At 40.4% G+C, this 18,390-nt stretch overlaps 1 long non-coding RNA gene and 1 pseudogene across 1 annotated transcript; both read right to left on the bottom strand.

The window, feature by feature from the left end:
• Positions 1–13,532: 13,532 nt before the first annotated feature.
• On the bottom strand, positions 13,533–14,576 carry LOC120244160 (annotated as a pseudogene).
• A 2,630-nt stretch (positions 14,577–17,206) lies between these two features.
• Positions 17,207–17,514, bottom strand: LOC120244154. The gene is made up of 2 exons (XR_005531479.1): positions 17,422–17,514; positions 17,207–17,339 (listed from the first exon to the last, which is right to left on the bottom strand). It is a non-coding gene; the product is annotated as an uncharacterized LOC120244154 (long non-coding RNA).
• Between the last annotated feature and the right edge of the window lie 876 nt (positions 17,515–18,390).

The raw sequence follows: 18,390 nt of genomic DNA, 5'->3' as shown, positions 1-18,390 counted from the left end.
TCATCTGACTTACAAGGTTTTAAGTCTGGGGGAAATATTGGGAATTGCTTCTTTTAAGTTCCACTTTCTCTTTTGGAAAGCTGCAGCAATAATGCCCTTGGGGCAACCTGAGTTTCCTCATCACATATTTCTACCTTTTCCCTTATCTCATAAATAAGACCATTAAGTGTTAAAACATTTTTCTCCTGCATAGAAATATGAAATAAGTAAAAGACCAAGAAATTATGAACAAGCTACTCTGGGTAGGACACACAGAACCAGGGAATCATTAATTTTGGTATTCCAGAGTGAAACAAACAAACCAACCACATGTAGCAACGCCACTCCTTTTGAAAAATCTTCCAAGAATCCTCTTTGAACATACTATTACAAAGTATGCTGTACATATATTTTTTTTCTTTTTGAGAAAAATGTCACCTTAACAACCACCAAATATAAATTATTCTTAAATGGACTGTTTCCATTCATTAGTCTGATGTATGAAGGATCATGATTAACAAGTAAGTTCTGTAACATAGTACAAAACAGTTCATTTTCAGCATTCAAGATAAGGGTGTTCTGGAATTTGAAAAAGAAAATGGATTAGAAAATCTTTTAACCTTTATCAAATGTTTTCCATTTTTATTCTTATTTTCATGTTTCATAAGAGATTTTGTCATTCTTTATTCAAATAGCTTATGTTTTTAAGGATCCTCATAAGCACTGTCAGTTCTCCTATAATTTGGAAATTATAAAATGTTAAGACAATGAATGGGACCCAATTTAACCCTGATAAAAATATCAGAGATATAATAAGAGTAGAGGTAGAACTTGTGGTATTTGGTCTTTTGTTTTGTCTTGAATTTTTTCTTTCTTAGGCAAATGTATGTAAATGAATGTAAAAAGCAAAACAAAAAAAACTAGTGTGAATTCTGGTTAGTTGGATTTTTTAAGAAAAATTTTTTAAAGTTTATTTTAATTATTTTTGATAGAGAGAGAGAACACAGGGTAGGGGCAAAGAGAGAGGGAGAGAGAATCCCTAGCAGACTCTGTGCTGTCAGCATGGAGTCTGATGCAGGGCTTGAACCCATGAACCATGAGATCATGACCTGAACCGAAATCAAGAGTCAGATGCTTAACTGACTGAGCCACTCAGGCGCTCCTGCCTGGGTTTATTTTAAACCCGGATGAAACCTGAAAAACCCAACTCTAAGGGTAGCTTACAATTAACCTTTATCACATTCATTCATTCATTCAGCAAACCTTGAGCACGTACTGTGCTTCAAACACCAGTCCCTTCCCTTAAGGACTCCACCAACACAGACATCTGCAATTATTATGCAGTAGGCAAAGGGGGAACCCCACAGGCAGCTCTGAGAACTCTGTGCTGGGAGCTGTCTCTATTAGGTCTCCCAACAAGACTGAGCTTCTTGAAGGAGCTGTGCCTGGCTTAACACTGTATGTCCAGAGGATCCAAGATGTCAAGTTGAAGAACTCGAACTCTACTCCTAGGCAAGAGGGAGGCACAGGATTTAAGCACAGGAGTGATTTTAAATTGTGAGTTGATCCAAATCCTTTAAGTGAAAAAGACTTGAGTTAAGAAGTGGAGGAAAGGAAGAACATTTACAAACTGGGATAGTTCACACCCACCTAAAAAAAAAAAAAAAAAAAGATTCCATTGAAAAATACAGATGATCTCATGATACTAAGGCCCTTCAAGGGAAGGCTGGCATTGAGTGAGACCTCCTGCATCAGTTGAGGTATGTACTCCCCCATCACGGCCTGCCCACTTCACTTGTTTTAGTTCTCTCTAACATATTCTAATGCTTTGATCTTTGGTGGGGTTTGAGCAAGGGCAGATGTCTGGAGAATCCAAACATAAAAGGAAAGAAGAACAAGAGGAGCCCCCTAAATAGCCCCACAAACAGTGAGAAGTTATGCCAACCATTTGACCACAAGTTAGCCAAGAGTTGGATGTAATGGTGGTTTAAAGAAATCGAACACATTTTCTTCATACTAAAACTCAAGACGATCTGCTTTTTAGTGAAGATTTTACAAGTGTTATTGCTATTAATTGTGACATATTGTGAAATGGCATTTTTCCCAGTTGCTCACCATGAGCCAAATCTCTGAAGGTCCAGAATCTTGGTTTAGTTGAGAAAGATCATGTAGGTTAATTGGAATTAAAGCCTTCAGCCAAGTGCTAGCAACAATAACAGTCAACAGTTTTATGGTGCTTTACGGTTTTATAAGAGCTGTTACATCATCTAATTTAGCCTTTGGGACAATGCTTTGAGGTACATTCTATTATTACTACTCCTGTATATCCAGATGTTGGTATGGAGTTGCATAGGGATTATGCAGTTTGCCCAGGGTTACAGTCAGCGAGTGACAAGAGTTTACAATAGTTTTCTGAGAACTTTAGTTTCTTGGGATGCCTAGCTGGCTCAGTCAAGACAGCATGTGACCCTTGATCGTGGGGTTGTGAGTTTAAGCCCCATGATGGGGGAGGAGGCTACTTAAAAAATATATATATAGTATTTTAAACAATCTTTAGTTTCTCATCTTTTTCTAAAAGAGTTCCTGGTAGCTTTTATTAAAAACAGATAGAAAAGAAAGAACATTAAAAGGAAGGCCTACCTCCTTTTCCTGCTCCAATCTCTGACAGGTTGATTGCCCCTCCTATTTGCTCCTAGGGCTCCCTGGGCTTAACTCTCCAGAGTGATTACCACTCTGTTCTGCAACAGACTGTGGGCTCTTTGAGAGCAGAGCCTATGTTTATACCCACTGCATACTCAGTAACCAGCACAGAAGGTGCTCAGTGAAGAGTAGCTGCATGAATGAATGGACACAACAAGCCACAGATGTAAGACATTTTATCAATCCACTCCAGTCCTAAGACTTGGAGAAAGGACATCAGCAAATATCAAACTTTAGAAAGTGGGGGAACAAAGCCAATGAATTCTCTTTTAAATCATTACTAGATCCAAATAGGGCTGCGCTACTTGAATGGGTAGGAGGTGGGTGTCATGGTCTATCTCTGTGTCCCTCTTTTCTCCTCCTTAAGTAGGCCCCCGAGGCACCTCCGCAATCCATGGAGTCCATCCATCATCCTTGAAAACAAGGATGAATGAGGAAGTCAGGTTGGCTTGTGCCATTGTTCCTTAGGGCCAGGTTCAGGTTTAGAACGTGGGTTCCCCATTCCTGCTCCTATTGTGTTTTCAATCACTAAGCCACATGTTCTTCCCCTCCCAATTTTGAATATCATCTGTAAGATGAGGTTGGACTGCATTATTTTTCTTAAGTTTCTTTCTCTATTAAGACTCTATGATTCTAAATCGTGTCATGCCAATAATGGGCTTGCCTTATCCACTTCTGCCTATTTAGTTAAAGACACAGATTTTTATATGCTCTCAATGATTAATGGCTTCTCATTAGATTTCTCTGCCACAAATTAAACACAAACACATAAACAGTTGCCAAAGGAAGCTTATTGAAGGGCACGGGTTTTATGAAGCACAGCGATGACATGAATCTTTTATAACTGTTTGCTGGTATAGAATCATAATTACAGCAATCAAGAGAGATACACATCTTTTGTAAGGAAAAAAAAGTAATTATAATTTAAAAGCACACAGCTCAAAGTTGCCATCACAAAAAAGACTATTATAGCAACTATTTCGCATTTGGACATTTTTTTGGCAGGAGGTCTGGGCATTGTTTATTGTGAGTCAGAAACAGGCACTGAGAAAATATGCAAATTTTTTAAGCAAGAGAAAATGCAGCTCTGAGTTGAGAAAACAGGGTGAATGGTGGAAACTGTCTGGGCCTTGAACACAAATCAACCTTAACTGCTGAAATCATTTTTGGTCATTGGATGCTGTTCTAGCAATCTGGGGTAAAGTCAGAATAAAGTTATTTTATGCTTTAAAACATACATTCAAGATTGGTGCTGTGTGCCTGAGTGAAAAATCTATCATCTGCTAATGCTGTGTTTATAGATTGATTCTGAGTAGAAAGACCAGGAAGAAAGCCACCAGAATGCTCATGGATCCCATTTTTTTTGTCTGGGCAGGGAACTGCTGTCACCTGGTGACTTCTATTCACCTGTGGGTCACAGAAGAGGCAAAGGCAAGCCTCCTTCCTTGCCCAGCTGCTTCCCCTCACAAGATTACAGCTGCTCAAGTGAAATGAACTCAAGGTGACCAGTTCATTCCTGTCAACAGGCCTCAGTTGTGGAAAGGTGTTTCTATTAGAGTTGCATACATCCAGTAAGTTCTTCCAAAAAGAAAAAAATCCCAACATCAACAGGTGAAACTAGGAGAGATAATATGACATTGGAGAAAAATACGTGAAAACTGGGGTTAGGTTGTGAAACCTTGGGCAAATATTGTAGTCCTCCTCTCCACATGAAAGGCAAGACAAGGGCTGGGTTTCACATTTTTTTTAACCCTTTGTTCAAGTAAAATCTCAACCATGAAACCAAAGCAATGTGGCACATCAAGAATAAGCCTCTTGTGGGGGTAGCCAGAGCCATTAGATTTGCCCTTCCATTTGCTTCCCCTCCCTCTTGCCCTGCTGCCAGCATCTGGACATTGGGTTGGTTCCCAGGGCAAGATAGGTAAATGACTAAATCAAGTGTTACTCAAATTCTAAGAATAACACTCGGATAAGCTGGCCTAAACTCTGAGGAAAAGACCAAAGGCATAAAGTAAACTCTAAGAACCAAAGTTTTAGTAATGCCTCAGTTAATAAATTTTATAGAGGCTGACGTGTTCTAGTAAATTCCACCATAGGTAAGATGTGTAGGTGCATGTGTTTCAGGTCTCAGGCTTAGGTCTAGGGGTTGGGGTGGTGATGAGATAGACTGGACTGAGGGACTGGTCATATTTTTTATGGCCCTGTGACCTAGCTAAGCCCTAGGACAGATGTGAGAAATAAAGCACAGCAAAATGAATGGTTTGCCCCAAATCAACCACGTAAATGTCAAAGTTAAGACCAGAACCCAAAGTTAAGAATGTTCACTCTCAGCTCTAAGCATTTTCAGAAAAACATGCTGTCCTATAATACCAATTACATTCAGTGAAAGCCTTGTGTGATATGACTCATTCATAAGACCAATGTTTTAAAATCCAATGTTATAAATCGAGTTTTCCAGTGTGATAGCCACCAGAGACATAGAACTATTGAGCACTTGACTGAGGCTAGTGCAAACTGAGATGTGCTGCAAGGGTAAAGTACACACTGAGCTTTGAAAACTTGATCCAAAAAATGTTAAAGTCTCTCATTAATAATTATTTATATTGATTTCTCTTGTAATGATATTTTAGGTATTGGGTTAAATAAAACATATTAAAATCAATTTATCTGTTCTTTTTGTTTCTTTTAATGTGACTAGTAGAAAGTTTAAATTACATATGGGACTCACACTATATTTCTACTGGATAGCACTGTTATAAAATGATTATTCTTTATAGAGGAATCCCTGCTTTTTACGGGGAGTCCTTGGAATTGATAGGGCTGGCTGGCAAATACTTCTCTCTAGCCCATTTTCTCCAATTTATTTAAATAGATTAACATAAGGTAAAAATATTGGTTTCTGCACAAAGGTTTAATGCTAGTGGTAATACTACTACTAATAAAAATAGCTACCATTAGTTGAGTCTTTTCTATGTGCCGGGCACTGTGCCATGTGCTTTACATTTGCCTCATTTACTTGTCACAACAACCCTATTATTATTAAGTTTTGTTATTCCCACTTTAAAAATGAAGGAATCGGGGTTCAGAGAGAATTAGCAACCAGCCAAGGTGATAAGCTGGTTAAGCGGTTGGACTGGGATTCCACCCTAAGGCCACTGCATTCAAAATTTAGGCACTAAAAGTCCATGCAATTCTTGTTGCTGGAACTTACACTCCCAATGAAAATACTGCCCTCAGAATTCTACACATTCCCACCCTGTTTAAAGGGACTGGAGGGAAAGTGGAATATATAGAAAGGGGCAAAATGGCTGCAGTCCTCAAGGATGTTACCATACAGTAGGGAAAACAAATGCACAATGAAATATATGACAAAATAAAACCTGATGACAGATCAGAAATAAATTTCTGTAGACATGAGAGAGATTAATTCCAGTTGTGGGGAAAAAGAGTTTCATGGAAGAGACAGTATTTCAGAAGGAACTCTAAAGATGAGGAAATTTTTTCCACAGGTAAGAATAGCTCAGGAGAGTCATTCTAGGTGGAGGAATGGGTAGGAACAAAGACATGGAGTGGTGTGGGATGATGAGCGAGGACTCCAGGCGGGCTTCCGTACATGGCTAAAGGACAGAGAAAAGATCAAAGAGATGGAGTATACCATGTTTTGGACAAGCAGAAAAGTGGGAAGAAAATAGAAACAACTTGCATACCTTGTGTTCTTGATGATCCAGTCAGAGCATTTCTTAGGTTAAGAAAGCCTTTAGGTGCAATGTTCAATATCAAATGTAGCTTTGTACTGATGCACTTTGCAGAATGCTACAGTCTTTTTTTTTTTTTCCCCTAGAATCTGGCATCACAAGCAATAACACCACCACCAACAAAATGAGTCCCTAAAACCTTCCGAGAACTACCCATTCTTCATGGCCAGAAGGAATATACCTAAACATAACAAGACCCTATGGGAATGACCCCCGGGTGGCCAACACTCTTCATATTCTAGGATCTCCATCACCAGAAACAATGCCTTCTCACCCACCACCCTCACCCCAGTTCTCATTCTGGTTAAAATCTTGGGTTTCTTCTATTCCATTAGAGGAAGATCTGTCTCAGTGGAAATAGATTCACCAAGAAATAATAATTGCTAACATTTACAAGCCAGGGATGTCTGGGTGGTTCAAGTTGGTTTTAGTTTAGGTCCGACTCTTGGTTTTAGCTCAGGTCAAGATCTAATGGTTTGTGAGTTTGAGCCCTGAGTCAGGTTCTGCACTGACAACATGGAGCCTGCTTGGGATTCTCTCTCTTTCTGTCCCTTCCTCACTCATGCATGTGTGCATGCTCGCTCTCGCTCGCTCTCTCTCAAAAATAAATAAACTTAAAAAAAATATATTAGAAAAAAGCAACTTTCACCAGATGTAGAGAAATGAATAATTTTTTAAGGTAATCTATGGAATCCCTTTTTATATGTTCTGCTATGTTTTGCCACTGTGATATTTAAGACAGAACTCACACCGCATGCCCTTGACCTCACAGTAGGTGGAGTCTCCCGTCCTCTAGCACTGCTTATACTTGCATCTTTCCCCCACCAAATCCAATAGGACTCAGAATTTTAGTTCCATTTTCAAATTCTTCCAGGACATTGGAGCCACAAAGCCTATTGTTCTAGAACAGTTTAGTGATTAAAATGTGGTCCCAATCTAAGCCTCTTCTCATGGTTAAAGTGTGTGGAGATGGGATTAAGGAAAGGAGGCATGTTTACCTTAGGTTGACTACCCTTTGCACTTTTCATTACAATCTCATCACTATAGTCCAGCACTAGCAAATCCGACTCCTCCTGGGACTGGCCCTATTCAAGGAGGCGTGTACTGTCAATCTTGGCGCTACCCTTCTGGCATTCCTTTTATCCACCAGGAATATCTGATTTTCCCAACTTCTTCTCCTTCTTCTTCTTCTTCTCCTTCTTCTCCTTCTTCTCCTCCTTCTCCTCCTCCTCCTCCTTCTCTTCTTCTTCTTCTTCTACCTCTTCTTCCTCTTCTAATGTTTTATTTATTTTTGAGAGAGAGAGGGAGACAGCATGAGCAGGGGAGGGTCAGAGAGAGAGGGAGACACAGAATCCAAAGACAGGCTCCAGGCTCTGAGCTGTCAGTACAGAGCCCAACGTGGAGCTCAAACCCCCAAGCTGTGAGATCATGACCTGAGCTGAAGTCAGACACTTAACTGACTGAGACACCCAGGCGCCCCTTCTTCTTTTATTAAAGAAGGAATGCCTGGTAATAGAATTTTAACATAGCAATTTCATCAGCAGATCTTTGAAGACTGCTTTTTTTTTTTTTTTTTTTTTGAGAGAGACAGAGAGAATCAGTGGGGGAGGGGCAGAGAGAGAAGGTGACAGAGGATCCAAAACAGGCTCCAGGCTCCATGCTGAGAGCAGAGAGCCTGATGTGGGACTCACATACACAAACCATGAGATCATGACTGGAAGTCTGACAGTCTGATGCTTAACCAACTGAGCCACCTAGGTGCCCCTCCAAATTCACTGCTTCCTTGCTGGCCTTTTAGGCTGTTTTCTTGGGTCTTCTTGATGAGATTTCAGGATATTGAGCTTTATGGAAGAAGATCCTTCCTATAGGCTTATCTTGAGTTGCTGAGACCTGCCTGGAGATTTAAAAACGCACATTGACTGCATGATGTGATTTGTGTGATTAGGGTGAGAAAGAGGAAAAGAACAAATGAGAGAGTGGACAAGGGCACAGATAATCTTCAAAAGGATAGAGACAGGCTATGGCCAAAGTTGAGATTTTGATTCTCATATAAAGATGGTGTAGACTAGAGAAGGGCTCTTTTCTGATCTTTCTCTTGAGGTTGACTTAACATTTTCAGATTCCTTAGCTCTACCAGCATGGGCCCTACAGATTTTTCTCTTATTCTAGTGCCCCTTCAGTCTTTATATTGAGCTTGGCCTTGTTGACACATTTTTAAAAAATGTTTATTTGTTTTGAGAGGGAGAGAAAGAGATCAGGGGGAGGGCCAGAGAGAGAGAGGAGAGGGAGAGAATTCTAAGCAGGCTCTGCACTGAACGCTTAACCAACTGAGCCACCCAGGTGCCTCTGACACTTAAGTATATGTTGACACATTTAAGTAAATTTTTTATTTTTAAAAATTTTGAAGACTTGTGTCTTCAAAAATATCTTCTCTTCACAAAAGACTGAAATATATAAAGCCGTTAGTGTTGCCTTTCAACACTGCTTCACATTCTCAATTTTCACTCCCATTTGTTGGCTCTTCATGCAACAAATGTTGAGTTCCCTGCTCTGTGCCTGGCCCTGTAAAGTCATGAAAAAAGGAGAGAAGGTTTTGACTCTCATGGAGCTTGCCTTCTGGTTGGGAGAATACAGACCCTATACAAGTAAATACTCATTGCTTCTGGAAAGGACTTTGGACCTCACTCTGAGTAGGATAGGGGTTAGCTCCATGCAGAAGAGTGATGGCCTTTTATTTTATTTTATTTTTAAATTTTTATTTATTTCTAGGAGAGAGAGAGAGACAGCATGAGCAAGGGAGGGTCAGAGAGCGAGGGAGACACAGACTCTGAAATTGGCTCCAGGCTCCGAGCTGGCAGTCAGCACAGAGCCCGACGCGGGGCTCGAACCCACGAACCGCAAGATCATGACCTAAGCGAAAGTCGGGCGCTTAACGACTAAGCCACCCAGGCGCCCCAAGAGTGATGGCCTTTTAAAACGCTAGCCCTGGCTACTGCATGGAGAATGGTTAGCTGTATGGAGACCAGTAAGAAAACTATTGGAATAGCCCAGTGAGAAATAATGGTGGCTTAGATTAAGGTCACTAACCAGAAAGGTGGTGAGAAGTGGTCCTATCTGGGGATGTATTTTCAAAGAAGGATTTAATGTCAGGATTTAATGTCAGATTGGACAAAGGTATGAAAGAAAGAGAGTAGTGAAGGATGGAACTAAGGTTTTAGGCTTGAACAACCAGGTAAATCGAGTTTAATTGAAATGGGGTGGAGAGCCTAAGGTTCAGGTTAGGTGTAAGTGAATGAAGAGTCCCGTTTTGGATCCTTTCAGATCTCCAAATGGAGATGTCTAGGTGGCAATGGCATCCAAGAGAGGGTGAAAGCTGAAATTCCACATTTGGAACTTGTCACACACATGGAATTAAGAGCTGCAGCTCAGCATAAGCATATGAAGGGAGTGCGTGAAAGTACATGAAGAAAGAGAAGATTCATAACCAAAATGGAATGGAATAACTAAAAATTAAATAGTTGAGGTTATTTTGTTTAACATTATACGTGCTCGTATGCCAAACATTATTACAAAGGCTGCAGTTATATCTAAAGGAATCTCATATTGTTAGCCAAATTTTTATAAGCATTTATTGGCTCAAAAAGGATGACACCAGGGTTTTGGGCCTGAGAAACTGGAAGACTGAAGTTGTAACGTGCTGATTTGGGGAAAGATCTGGAATAGATTTGTGTGGGGTGTGGTCAGGGCAAGATATCAAAACTTCAGCAAATCAAATGGAGATGTTGAATGGGCTGTAAGATAAAAAAGAAGGAATTCAGGGGGAAAGGGCTGGTTTGAGATTAAATTTGGTGTTATCAACATCTAGATAGTGTATAAAGCTATTGTACATTTCAGCAGTAAGGGTATGGATGTCATCTCCAAAAGCGTGAGTGTAGTTAGAGAAAAGATAATCAAGGATTGTCCCTGTGGGCTCTCCAATGTCTAGAAATGGAAAATATATGGAAGAATTGGAAAAGACACAGTAAGGTAAGGGAGGAGAAAGCAGAAGTGTTATCTAATACACCAAATTGCCTTAAATATTACAAGTACTTAATACATCACATAGTCACAAATTCTTTTAAAACTTTGCCTTAAATATTACAAGTACTTAATACATCACATAGTCACAAATTTTTTTTAAAACTTAACACAAACAAGTATAGAGTCCCATGGGTTTGATTTCCATTGTCTCTGAATTTAATTCTAAATCTCCCTAGAATTATAGACTCTTGCCTTTGGAAATAATTATGTCATCCAAATAATTTTAAGGTTGCTTTCCCAAAGGAATATTTTGGAATTATGCTTGCAGCTATACATGTCCAGCTAATTAGTGTTGCCCACTGACCAGAGATTTTGGCAGGTTGATTCAGAAGCTGCAGACATCTATGCTCCTCACCATTACAAAATTGTGTAGTTATTAGACCTGACACTGTATCTTTTTTATTGTTAGTAAAGAAGCACAAATACATGTAATTGTGTTTAATATAATTGGTTCCCTTTGTAATTTTTTGCTTTTTATTGTATGTCGTTCTGTTTGTTTGTTTGTTTGTTTGTTTGTTTGTTTTAAGGAGGGACTTTATTAGACCGCCAATGGGGACAATGGTGCAGAAAAGTGAAGAATCTCTGGTGTTTGGATCTGTGTGGTACATTCTTTCCATATACCTCTCACTTCTCAGCGCCACACAGCTCTTAAAGATAGTACACTCATTTGCTACTGGATATCTTGGGGATTTGATCAGTGACATTATCTTTGTTCAGAGTGTCTTTTCTCATCTGAGGTTTTATTTTTATTTATTTTTAATTTTTGTTTTAGAGAGAGAGAAAATGCATGTGAGTGGGTGGTGGAGGGGTAGAGGGAGAGAGAGAGAGAGAGTGCGAGAATTTTAAGCAGGCTCCACACTGAGCATGGAGCTTGATGGGAGGCTTGTCTCACAACTGTGAGAACATGATCTGCACTGAAATCAAGAGTTCTTCACTTTAGGTAGTGAGGTCCGGTATTGTTACTTGTTTCTCCGTGGCTTTTGAGGTTTTTCCAGGTTTTGAGTATTTCTTGGAGACACTTTCCCCACTCCAAAGTTATAAAAGTACTGTACTCTCTAACACTTTCTTCCAACATTTTTAAAAAAGAGTATTTCTTTTTAGAGAGAGACTGAGAGAGCAAGCAAAAGATAGAGAGAGAGGATCCCAAGCCGACTCAGCACTGTCAATGCAGAACCCAATGCAGACTTGAACCTGAGCTGAGATCAAGAGTCCAATGCTCAACTGACTGAGCCACCCAGGTGCCCCTTCTTCCAACATTTCTATACGGTTTTATTTTGTTTACATCCAGCACTTTAATACAGTTGGAATTTGTTTTTATGTCTGTTATGATGTGTGAAACTGAATAAAGGAAACTTCACTGAAAATGGAGCAGGGAGCTCTTACGCTCTGCCACTTGTTGTCAAATGCAGATCCCAACAGGAAGAGGCCTACTTTCCTGCTCTAGGAGGAGGGGGAAAAATTTTCTCCTTGCCTGGTAACAAGCTAGGCCAATAAGAAAATACTACAACTTAGCCAATGAGAAACTGTCACCACGTGGACTATCTCTTTCCTCCAATGGACTTGCAGTCTCCTCCCCAAAAGTTCTCCTTTTCTCTCTAAAGTAACTTTCTTCTCCTTTGACCTCTGGACTTACTTATGGTTTGCCATGGTCTGTAAGCCTTGAATTGCAATTCCTCTGCTATGCCCAAATAAATCCATTTTGCTGGTAAAATAACTGGCTGTTTTACTCTTAAGGTTGATAGATACAAGGATCTAACTTCTTAAAAAAGTTTTTAACATTTTAATTCATTTTTGAAAGAGACGGAGCATGAGCGGAGGGAGAGCAGAGGAACAAAAGGAGACAGAGAATCTGAAGCAGGTTGCAAGTTCTGAGCTGTTAACACAGAGCTTGATGGAGGCATTGATGTGGGGCTCGAACTCACCAACCACAAGATCAATGACCTGAGCCAAAGTCGGACACTTAACTGACTGAGCCACCCAGGCACCCCATAAGGATCTAACTTTTTAATTTATTTGCCTACAATGATAGCTAAATATTTCAAAACTATGTATTGAAAAGTCAATCTCTTTCTCATCTACCATTTTTTAGAAGCTTTACTGAGGTATGATCGATATACAACAAACTTATTAAAAATATACAATTGGATACATTTTGACATATGTGTAGACACACAAAACCATCACCACAACCAAGATAGTGAACTACTCTTATTTCTTAATATCTTCAATTTTATTTATCTTTTGTGTAAACACATTCACAGAGTTGAAAATTTAAGGACATAAAATGTTTTACTGTAAAAGGTTTCATTACTCACACCTAACCCAAGCCTTGATCGCTCATTTCACTCTCTAGAGGTAATCAATGTCTTCAGTTTCTTTTGTATCTTTATAGAGATATTTATTTATATATATATATATTATTTTTTAAAATTTAACTTATTTTTTAAGTAAACTCTACAAACCTCCTACACTAATTATTTTAGAATATTCTCTCACACCAACATAAATATGAGAAAGAAATTATAAAGATAAATTTCTCCATTGATTTTGGGGTTTTTTTCCTTCATTGAAATGATTTAGAAATAATCTTTAATATAATCTCACGGATAATTCTTAATTCAAACTTCAGCGGTTTTCAGTAGCAATTTCAACACCAAGTTTAACTTTTTCCAGTGGTACTTGTTTCAGGACAGCATCATCTAGCTTTCTTGGCAGCTGTCACACAGTTTGGGCCCCATCTGACTCTCTCACCTCAAATTAACTAACCCCAAAATGGTGCCAACCTGCCTGCATAGTTCCCTCTCCATCGTGTCTGTCTGACTTTCTTTCTTTCTTTCTTTCTTTCTTTCTTTCTTTCTTTCTTTCTTTCTTTCTTTCTTTCTTACAATAGTTAATTTTATTTGTTCAAGGGCTTATATTGCAAGCCCTAAACCAAGCATGGACTTCAATTCTGTGAGCTCAGATTCACATATTCAGGAGGATAAAAGCAAACTGTGTTCCATGTATATGGATGAAAAACTAAAGGCTCATGGTTAATCACTTTGTAGTTTTAAATTTCTACAGCTTAGAAGCCAGAAGTCACAGGTCTTTTAGGTCTTTCTGGATGTCCCACAAAATATTTGCACTTTTCTTGAGCTGAGCAACCTCATCAACCTTCAGCTTCTGGTTGATAACACTGGTTATTCCCCCAGCATTCAGGATGCATGAAAGGCTCAGGAAGACTTCCTTCTCAATGCCATATATTCCTTTCACCATTGTTGACACTGGATGGATCCTGGATAGATTTTTGAACATAGATTCAATGAGATCAGCCACACTTAATCCAGTATAACTGGATGACTTCATAGGCACTTTCAACCACAATCTTATGCAGTTCCTTCCAATTTCACTGTCATTGTCTTTTCCCATTTCTGGATTCAGTTCCTGGAGAGAAACGCCTGCCACATTCACTCCAATCCACATAGCCATACTTGAGTCACCATGTTCTCCCAAAATACATCCATGGCAGCTGCTGGGACCAATGCCAAGTTTTTCAGCCATAAGATAGTGAAATCTAGCAGAACCCAGATTACATCCACTTCCAACCACACCATGCTTGGGTAGACCACTTAGCTTCCAGGTAACATATGTAAAAATATCCACTGGGTTGGAGACCACAATTATGATACAGTCAGGACTGTACTTGACTATTTGAGAAATAATGAATTTGAAGACATTAACATTCCTCTGCACCAGGTTGAACCAGCTCCCTCCCTCCTGCTGGCAGACTCCTGCGGTTACCACCACAATCTTAGAATTGGCGGTCATGGAGCAATTTTTATCTGCCACAATTTTACGTGTCTGAAGAAATAAGCTCCCATTTTGCAGATCCATCATTTCTCCTTCAAGTTTGTCTTCCCAAGCACCCACAAGGGCAAGTTCATCAGCCAGAGACTTTCCCAGAATGCTGATGGCACATGCCATACCAACTTGTCCAACACCTACTACAGTGATCTTATTGTTTGGGACAGTTGCCTCTTCTCCTGCGACTGGTGCAGTCAGTTTCTCCTTAAGAGTTGCCATTGTGCCCAGAGGGAAACGGCTGTAAGAGTCATGTGAAGAAGATGATGTCAGCTGCGTGCCTCTCCTTCCACACAGGATCTCCATCATGTGTTTTCTTTTGTTTGATGGTGTCTATGGGATTATTGCTGTGGACCCTAAAACTGGGAGAGGCAGACTGGTACCTTTTATGGTTTGCTGAACTCAAAGCTGGAATTATCCAGGACCATTCATCTACATCTGTTCTACAACCCCATGAGATCTGGCTGCATTAAAACTGACCAGTCATTTGGATGGAACATGTCTCTTCAAGGATCACCGAGCTCCTCCTAATCCACATGTTCCTCTAGGGGGTAGATTCCCCCATAGCCTTACAACTCTTGTGCCCCATCCTGTGGAATTCCAGGGCAGGGGCTTTCTTCCCAAACATATGTTCTGAAACAAAATAGTGCTTACTTTTATTTGTTTATTTTATTTTATTTATTTATTTATTTTTTTTTACAAATAGTTTATTGTCAAATTAGTTTCCACATAACACTCAGTGCTCATCCCCACAAGTGTCCTCCTCCATGCCCATCCCCCCTCCCCCCCACATCCATCAGTCCTCGGTTTTTGTCAGCATTCAAGAGTCTCTCATGGGTTGCCTCTCTCCCTTTCCCCCACCATTTCCGCCCTTCTTCTCCCGGTTGGTCCTCCGTCAAGTTCCTCCTAATCCTCCTATACGTGCACACATATGATATTTGTCCTTCTCTGCCTGACTTCTTTCGCTCAGCATAACACCCTCAAGGTCCATCCATGTTGCTACACATGGCCAGATTTCATTCTTTCTCGTTGCCATGTAGTATTCCATGGTATAGATAAACCACATCTTCTTGATCCATTTGTCCATTGATGGACACTTAGGCTCTTTCCATGTTTTGGCTATTGTGGAGAGTGCTGCTGTGAACATTGAGGTACATGTGCTCCTATGCATCAGCATTTCTGTATCCCTTGGGTAAATTCCTAGCAGTGCTATTGCTGGGTCCTAGGGGAGTTCTAGTGTTAGTTTCCTGAGGAACCTCCACACTGTTTTCCAGAGGGGCTGTACCAGTAAATAGTGCTTACTTTTAAATCTCTGTCTTAATATGGTAGGTGCCCATAGGAAGAGAAAGAATAGTCTGAACTGTACGTCATTACTAGAATCAGAAGAGTGAATTTATTTTTGAATGTGCTGATGAAAAGGAATTCAGCTTTGTTGCATCACCTCCTAAAGAACTAATGCAAGTCATGATTACAACAAGCTTTTATGATCTTTCTGGTGTGTGTGTGTATGTGTGTGTGTGGTTTTCTTTCCCTGCCTTTCTTTTCTTTCTCTCTTTCTTTCCTTCTTTCTTTTTTAGTTTAAAACTCATTCTCTATCCTTGTGCTACTGAGTTCAAACACACTCCACCTAAGAGCTTGTTAATGTTCATTACAGTATCTGTGTTGAAGTTTGGGAGGTCCATAGAACTTAATTAGAAAGAAAGTTGGCTCTAATTTGGTCTTTTAGTACGGTGTCCCCACTTGAAAAAATAAAGACTGGCTGTTTGAAGACCCTTAAAAATTATTCTTTAGTTTCCTCTTGATTTGTGTTTATTGCTCAAAGTTTTCCCAGGGGAGAGCAGGAGGCAACCACAGGACAGTTAAGGCGTTCTGTTCTATTCCTTTTCCATCGAAGGGCTCCAGATAACAGCCCTGGAGAAAGGAACACATTCAGGCCTCACAGCAGGATGTCAGTACTTTATAATAACCTCTCCCACAGCCTGAAGCTCCCAGCACTATTCACTTTGTACTAGTACCCTTGACCCAGCACAAAGGAAGACTTTCAAAGTCCCTGGACCCCACATCCCTGCTGAGAACCCAGGACGCAGGATGCTGCACAGCAGTCTTCAAAAAGCCCCCTAATTTTATTCCCATCTCTGATTTTTGGGCCAGAGTCTTCTGCTTGAACAAGGGGGAGAACAGCTGTGTAAATAACTACAGATGACTACAGTGAGCTGAATGCTTTCCCCAACTACCCGCTATGCTCATGTAGGCGCTCTGCTGATGGTGTAGATGGATAAAGACATGGACCAAATGTGCTGCAATATATGATATTCTTCAGGGAGGAAATTGGTATTAAGCACCCAGAAGAGTGTTCTGGATAAAATAGGGCTTCTGGGCCACCGGGTAACCAGAAACAGTTAACTGAATCGTATTATCGTAGTTAGGAACATTCAAAAAGCCCGTTTTCCTAAAAACTGATCAATCATCCATCCAGCAAACATTTACTGAGTGTCTATTACATACAAAGCACGTTTCTAAGTGTTTAAGGGAACACTTGGCAAACCTCAGGGAAATCTGTCTGTGCCTTTAGGCCTACAGATCAGAGCAAAGGGATAAGTAGTAATTAAAAGTATAATTTCTGAAGTTCTAACTCCATTCCCTGCTAGTTGTGTGTCCTTGGACAAGTTGCACACGCTTTCTGAGCTTCGGTTTCCTCACCTCTAACATTTGTTTACTCATAATACCGTTGTGAAGATTAAATGATGTACTGCTCAGAGTCTGCCACATAACAAACTTCCAATGTAAAGATTAGCTGCCTGATAGGACATAGATTAAGCTGATGCAGGAAACAAGTCCCTCCCCAAATTCAGTAGCATAGCATAGTAGAAGTTTATTTCTCTGTCCAGCGCTGGGAGGTGCAGGGCTGTAAGGGTATCTCTATCACTTTCGACGTGTAGCTTCATCTCCAAGATCAAGATGGTTGCTCTGGCTCCTACCGCGTCCCTGCCAGCAAGAGAAAGAGAAGGTCAGAGGAGAGTATAACCAGGTATTGCTTTTAAAGGTATAACCCAGAAGTGGCACATACTATTTCTTGTTACATTCCATTTGCCAGAACTTAGTCCTGTGATTGTGTCAAGCTGGATTAGAAGGATGGGAAATGTAGTGTCTAGCTGGCCATGGGGTCAGCTAAAACTCATAACTTCTGTTGTGTGAGATGGTGGGCCACAAACCATCCCAGCCACAGCCAGCATTATGACCTACTCATAGGACTCATGATGGTCACTGCTGGAGGAGCCTTGGAAGACCACTGGAGGTAGACTCCTGGACACAGAGGTAGGGAGGGGGAAAAAACATTCCAATGGAGGGATAGAGAGCTCAGAGACATCAAAGAGGGGATTGTTTAGAGTATACTGAGAAGTCTGGATTATCTGGGGTGTAGCATGCAATAACAGAACTGTGTGGGGAAGCAAAGCCAGAGCATAGGTTAGCAGCAGCTCGTGAAGGGCCTCACACATCTGTACTGTATTTTTCAGGCAGTGAAGAGATAGTACAGATTTCCTTAGTAGGGGAGGTGCTTTAAGAACATATGTGACTATGGAGAATAGACAGAAAGTGAATGACCAATTGGAGAAGTCATTTAAATAAACCAGGGATAAGATTTTGAGGGCCTGAACTAGGTGGTAAGTGGTGGTGAGATTGCTAAAATAGAGTCAGATGAGGGGCACCTTTGGAAATAGTATTAACAGGATATGGGAACCAACTGAGTACGGGCACAAAGAAAGGAGGTCAAGAATGACCCCAAATTTTTGTTTTTATCAGGACAGTGATGCCATTAAAAAGGACAGGGAAGGGGTGCCTGGATTGGCGATTGAGTGTCTGACTCTGGATTTCAGCTCAAGTCATGATCTCACAGTTCATAAGTTGGAGCCCCACAAGGGGCTCTATGCTGACTGTGCGGAGCCTGCTTGGGATTCTCTCTCTCCCCCTCTCTCTGTCCCTCTCCTTTTCAAAATAAATAAATAAACATAAAAAAAAAAACGACAGGAAAGTCAGG

This window comes from Hyaena hyaena, unplaced genomic scaffold (assembly GCF_003009895.1).
Source record: "Hyaena hyaena isolate Hyena2069 unplaced genomic scaffold, ASM300989v1 scaffold_372, whole genome shotgun sequence".
Lineage (NCBI taxonomy): Eukaryota > Metazoa > Chordata > Mammalia > Carnivora > Hyaenidae > Hyaena > Hyaena hyaena.
This window is presented reverse-complemented; position numbering and strand designations above follow the sequence as displayed.